This window comes from Thermobia domestica, chromosome 2 (assembly GCF_964235325.1).
Source record: "Thermobia domestica chromosome 2, izTheDome1.hap1.1, whole genome shotgun sequence".
Lineage (NCBI taxonomy): Eukaryota > Metazoa > Arthropoda > Insecta > Zygentoma > Lepismatidae > Thermobia > Thermobia domestica.
Genome location: NC_137455.1, coordinates 48,848,341 through 48,854,361, shown reverse-complemented (window position 1 = coordinate 48,854,361; position 6,021 = coordinate 48,848,341). Strand labels below are relative to the sequence as shown.

Below are 6,021 nucleotides of genomic sequence, written 5' to 3'. Positions count from 1 at the left end.
AAAAAACATACCCAAAAATAAATTATCCCACCTAGATTTGTTCAATACAAATGAGTTATATCATATTGTCAGGTTATTAATGAAATATGAACAAAATCACACGAACGACTGTTTCTGAGAAAATCGTTCGAAAAGCTCACCCCCAAAATAAATTACCCTTTATACATTTTTTCAGAACAAATGAGCTATGCCATGTTGTTAATGAAATATTTATTTACAAAGTATGAACAAAACATCCTGAGTCGTTTTCGAGAAAATATTCGAAAGAAAACTCAACCCAAGAATGAATTACACCTTCTCATTTTTTCCCAGAGAAATGACTTACAGCATGAAGCTATTAATGAAGTATTGATTTATGAAATATAAACAAAGTTCTTAGAGCAGTTTTTGAGAAAATAGCAATTTTTGATTTTTACTCTTAAACTATCTTTATTTTAAGGATAGAAAGAAAATTCGATAAACCCGTCTGCAGGATCACATAAAGCCCTTAAGTTTAAAATTTAGTTGAGATGCGTTGAACGGTTTGGTCTCTAGGTGAGTGTACATTAGAACGAACACGAATGGACGAACAACGTCGAAAACTCACTTTTTCGGTAATTATGGATTATAATGTAAACCCGTTCAAATCTCGAATCCGATTTTTCCCCGACCACTATACTTTCGTCGCTCTGAAATAAATAAAGGATACGGGCCACCGCACTATATTTTCACACTGTTCGCACTAAACTAGTTATTAATGAAACATTTTTTATAAAATACTATCAAAATTATATATAGTTTTCCGAAAATTTCGCTAAAACAAAATCACCCCAAAACTAAATTAATCCTTGTAGATTTTCCATAAGAAATTATTTATGTCAGATGTTAGTTATTAGTAAAATATTTGTTTATAAGATAGCAACAAAATAGCATGGATTGCATTTTTAACAACACTCAAAAAAACTCATTCCCAAAAGTAAACTACCCCTTATGAATATTCTGATGGAAGTAATTTCTGCAACATTATACAAACACTAGCATCAATTACCCGCTTCGCTGGGTTAAATTAAGAAAAAATAGTAATGTTTCGTTAGTCAGTCACTTTTTACTATTACTAAAGCACTCCTTGATATTGGTCATTATCAATGATTTTTATATATCCCCTCTCCTCCCCATGTTGCGGGCCACGGCATCGAAAGTATCATTGTTCATCTCAGCTACCCCGAAAAGTATGAATTCTACAATGAAATTGGTAATTTTGATTATATCTATCTATCTATCTATATATATATATATATATATATATATATATATATATATATATATATATATATATATATATATATATACACCCCTCCCAGAATTTTTGCGGGGCTCAATTTGGATTTAAATGGCATCAGAAGTGTCACTGTTAATCTCAGTGACCTCAAAAGCTATAGATTCGACACTAATATCGGACGTTTTTGATCATTTGTAAATGTCTCTCCCCTCCTACATCGTTAAAGTGATATGACAAAAATAATATCATGTTTGAACTTCATCTAGGTTGAAAATTTGATCGAGATCAGTCCGGTGGTTCAAGAGTTACAAAGTTTTATTTATTTTTATATATCTCCCCCTCCTACCTCTACCCTAAATTCTATCGTCAAAGTGAATAGATAAATACTATCCCAGGCTCGAATTTCATCTATGTTGAAAATTTGATCGAGATCGGAGTTATTAAGTTTCATTTATTTTCCCCTCCCCTCCCCCAAGGTCTACCGTCAAAATGGTATGATAAAAACCACCCCAGGTCCGAACTTCATCCATATTGAAAATTTCATTATGATCGGTCCTGTGGTTAAAGCGTGATGAAGTCACAAAGACGGTCACGTTTATTTTTATTCTTTTTACATATATCTCCTTCCTTTCCTAGGTTCCACCGTAACAGTGAAATAACGAAAACATACCAGGCCCGAACCTTATCTACGTTGAAAGTTTGATCAAGATAGGTCTGGTGGTTCAAGAGTTATTAAGTTTCATTTATTTTTATAGATTTCTTCCCTTCCCTTCCCCTCTTCTAAGCTCTACCGTTAAAATTATATGATAAAAACCACCTCAGGTCCGAATCTCATGTATGTTGATTTTTTTAAAGATCGGTCGGGTGGTTTAAGCGTGATGAAGTCACAAAGACAGCCACTTTTATTTTTACTTTTCTTTACATATATCTCCCCCTCCTCTTCGTTGCACTGTAAAAGTGAAATGAAGAAAACATCCTAGGCCCGAACCTTATCTATGTTGAAAGTTTGATTGAGATCGGTCGGGTGGTTCAAGAGTTATTAAGGTGTATTTATTTTTATAGATTTACTGTAGAACTTAGGGGAGGGGATGGGATAAAAGAGATATGATAAAAACCACCTCATATTTGAACCTCGTTCATGTTGAAAATTTGGTTAAGATCGGTTGGGTGGTTTAAACGTGATGAAATCACAAAGAAAGTAACTTTTTTTTACTTTTTTGACATATATCTCCCCCTCCCCCAACCCTTCGTTGCACTGTAAAAGTGAAATGAAGAAAACATCCCAAGCCTGAACCTTATCTCTGTTGAAAGTTTGATCGAGATTGGTCGGGTGGTTCAAGTTTTATTTATTTTTATAGATTTCTCCCGTACCCTCCTCTTAGTTCTACAGTTAAAGTGATATGATAAAAAAACACCACCTCATATCTGAACCTCATCTATGTTGAAAATTTGGTTAAGATTGGTCGGGTGTATTAACGTGATGAAGACACAAAAACAATCACTTTTATTATTACTTTTTTTACATATATCTCCCTCCTCCCTCTCCCTTTCGTTGCATTGTAAAAAAGAAATAAAGGAAACATCCCAGGCCTGAAACTTATCTATGTTAAAAGTTTGATCGAGATAGGTCGGGTGGTTCAAAAGTTATTAAGTTTTATTTATTTTCATATATTTCCACTCTGTCCCTCCCCTAAGATCTACTGTCAAAATGAAATGATAAAAAACTTCCCAGGTTTGAACTTCATATAAGATGAAAATTTGATTGAGATCGATCGGGTAGTTCAAAAGTAATTAATTCACCAACATCGTGGCTTTTATTTTTATATTTATTGATTTTTGTATATCTCCCCGTCCATCCCCTTTCCTACGTTGCCCCATCAAAGTGAAATGATAAAAATCGTCCTAGTCCAGAACCTCATCTACATTAAAAATTTGATCAAGTTCGGTCGGGTGGTTCAAGAGTTATGAAGTTTTATTTATTTTTTCTATGAAATGCTGAATTGACAAACAGGATATAACTTGTCTTTAGAAATGAAATATGCAGATCACACACGTATAACAAGTTAGTATATCTTTGTTTCATTTATATGCATGACATTTAACACAGCAGCGGATGTTGCTCGTTGGAATGGGGGAAAGAATATTCTGGAAGTTTCGAGCTTGCTCTCAGTTATTTTCGTTGGAATGGGCGAAAGAAAATTCTGCAAGTTTTGATATTTGCTCTCAATATTATTTTCGTTGGAATGGGGGAAAGAAGTTTCTGGAAGTTTCGAGTTGCTCTCAAGGTTATTAGTTATAAATACCGACTCATTTGCATGATCCGTACAATGTATACGAGATAAGAAGCGCAACTATAGTGTTGGAAGAAGAAAATCGACATGTAGAAGCCACTCGAAGGAAAAACTATTGGTAGGTACTAACTTTGTAGAATTTCCATTTTTGTTTTATACTTGTTCATTTTTCTTTTTATATGGAAAGTGACATTCTAAACGAAATACTTGTAAAATACTCGTAATTGTCGGGAATATTAGCGAAAGAAAGTCTTTGTTTTACCGGGAATTGATTGCGAATTTTCCGACATTGAAAACCATATTATTCGGTGTACTTATATGTAATTATAACTTAACTAAGACATAGTGTAATGTAATATGGAGGCTACAGGGAATCTAGATTGTTCATCGCGCCAAGAAGCGAACCAGGATTCTCCCACGTGGAGAACCGTACGCTAAATCTTTTGCTTGCAATGCGGAGTTTTCACTTATAAATGTTATAAACTTAACTGTGTATGAACAAACTTATATTGAACACGCAGTCAGCAGAATTCACGCTGGGAATCGAAACAGGGCTCTCCCACGTGGAAAACCTACGATAAACCTTTTGCTTAACAGGCTCTGTTACTTATATGTAGCTATGAATTGTGTAAGACGTATAACTGATATTTATATACTTTACTGTGTAAGAACAATTGTATACTGGATAGGGAGCCATCACACTGCAGGAATTTGAGCCAGGGATTTTTCACCTGGAGAACCGTACGCTAAACCTTTTGCTTGCATTATGGACTTTTTAGTTATAATTGGTATAAACTTTACTGTGTAACAAGAACCATATTGAACAAAAAGTAAGCAGAATCCGCACCGGGAATCGAATTGATTGCGAATTTTCCGACATTGAAAACCATATTATTCGGTGTACTTATATGTAATTATAACTTAACTAAGACATAGTGTAATGTAATATGGAGGCTACAGGGAATCTAGATTGTTCATCGCGCCAAGAAGCGAACCAGGATTCTCCCACGTGTAGAACCGTACGCTAAATCTTTTGCTTGCAATGCGGAGTTTTCACTTATAAATGTTATAAACTTAACTGTGTATGAACAAACTTATATTGAACACGCAGTCAGCAGAATTCACGCCGGGAATCGAAACAGGGCTCTCCCACGTGGAAAACCTACGATAAACCTTTTGCTTAACAGGCTCTGTTACTTATATGTAGCTATGAATTGTGTAAGACGTATAACTGATATTTATATACTTTACTGTGTAAGAACAATTGTATACTGGATAGGGGGCCATCACACTGCAGGAATTTGAGCCAGGGATTTTCCACCTGGAGAACCGTACGCTAAACCTTTTGCTTGCATTATGGACTTTTTAGTTATAATTGGTATAAACTTTACTGTGTAACAAGAACCATATTGAACAAAAAGTAAGCAGAATCCGCACCGGGAATCGAATTTTTCTCTCACATGCAAAACCAATATAGTTGGGAACGTTAGTGCTACTTTGAATATCATATTTTGTTTCTTGTAATTTGAAAAGTCGTAATACGGTAAGTAACTAACTACATTTTTCTCTTTCGTTCTTTTTTATATGCTGAAGCAAAAAAGAAACTGATATAATCAATAAAAACACTGGAGAATAAAACCTATGTTCGTGAATTGTTTGCTGTTTAAATATAGCGGTGTTATTAGGGTAAAGGAGTTATAAATTGGTTTTAAAACATGGATTCACTGAAACCTTTGGTTCTTACTACAGAGGTGAAAGTGATTTTACAGAGTCGGCATCTTTACAGGGGAGAGTTTTCATCCCAACCGACGGTGAGCCCCCAACCTCTGCCACTGGAAACAGAAGTTACCCAGGCCAACTTGGATGTATTGACGTCTTTATCGGCGACATCCCAACCGGTGGTGAGCCCACAACCTCCGCCGCTGGAAACAGAAGTTACTCTGTCACTTGATGTATTGTGCGCGGACAATGAAAAAGAATATCCCCTACACCTTCACAACAGTAATTCCCCGATGCAGAATTGGCAGTTGGAAGAATTTTTGAAGTTACCATGAGGGTACTGTACAACGTACATCATTGGATCGTACAAAAGAGTATAATATACTGGAAACCAAACGATGTATGTATCTGTATTGCCTGTAGTTTTATGGAAGGTGGACACTTATAACATGATTGATGTTGTTGTTTGAACGGAAAGTTATATATGTAACAAAAGTTGAGGTTTGTAAAGAACTATTATAAATTTATAGAAAAAAGCATGGATATCTGTTTGCCTACTTGGAACTCTCTTGGTTTCCGAGTATTTGTGTGTGACTGAATATAGACTAATATTAGTTAAAATCTTACTAGATAAAGACTGGAAAAATGAAAGAAAATCTTTGATTTACGTCCCACGATTATGCCACTTAGGTTAAAGAAGATTGTGATGAGAAATGAAAGAAATGGTGCAATAAAGAAATTGAGAGGAAAGGG

At 35.0% G+C, this 6,021-nt stretch overlaps 1 protein-coding gene across 2 annotated transcripts in view; it reads right to left on the bottom strand.

The window, feature by feature from the left end:
• neb (kinesin family member nebbish) overlaps positions 1–6,021 on the bottom strand; it is a 194,969-nt gene that overhangs the window by 103,465 nt on the left and 85,483 nt on the right. The window lies entirely within an intron of this gene.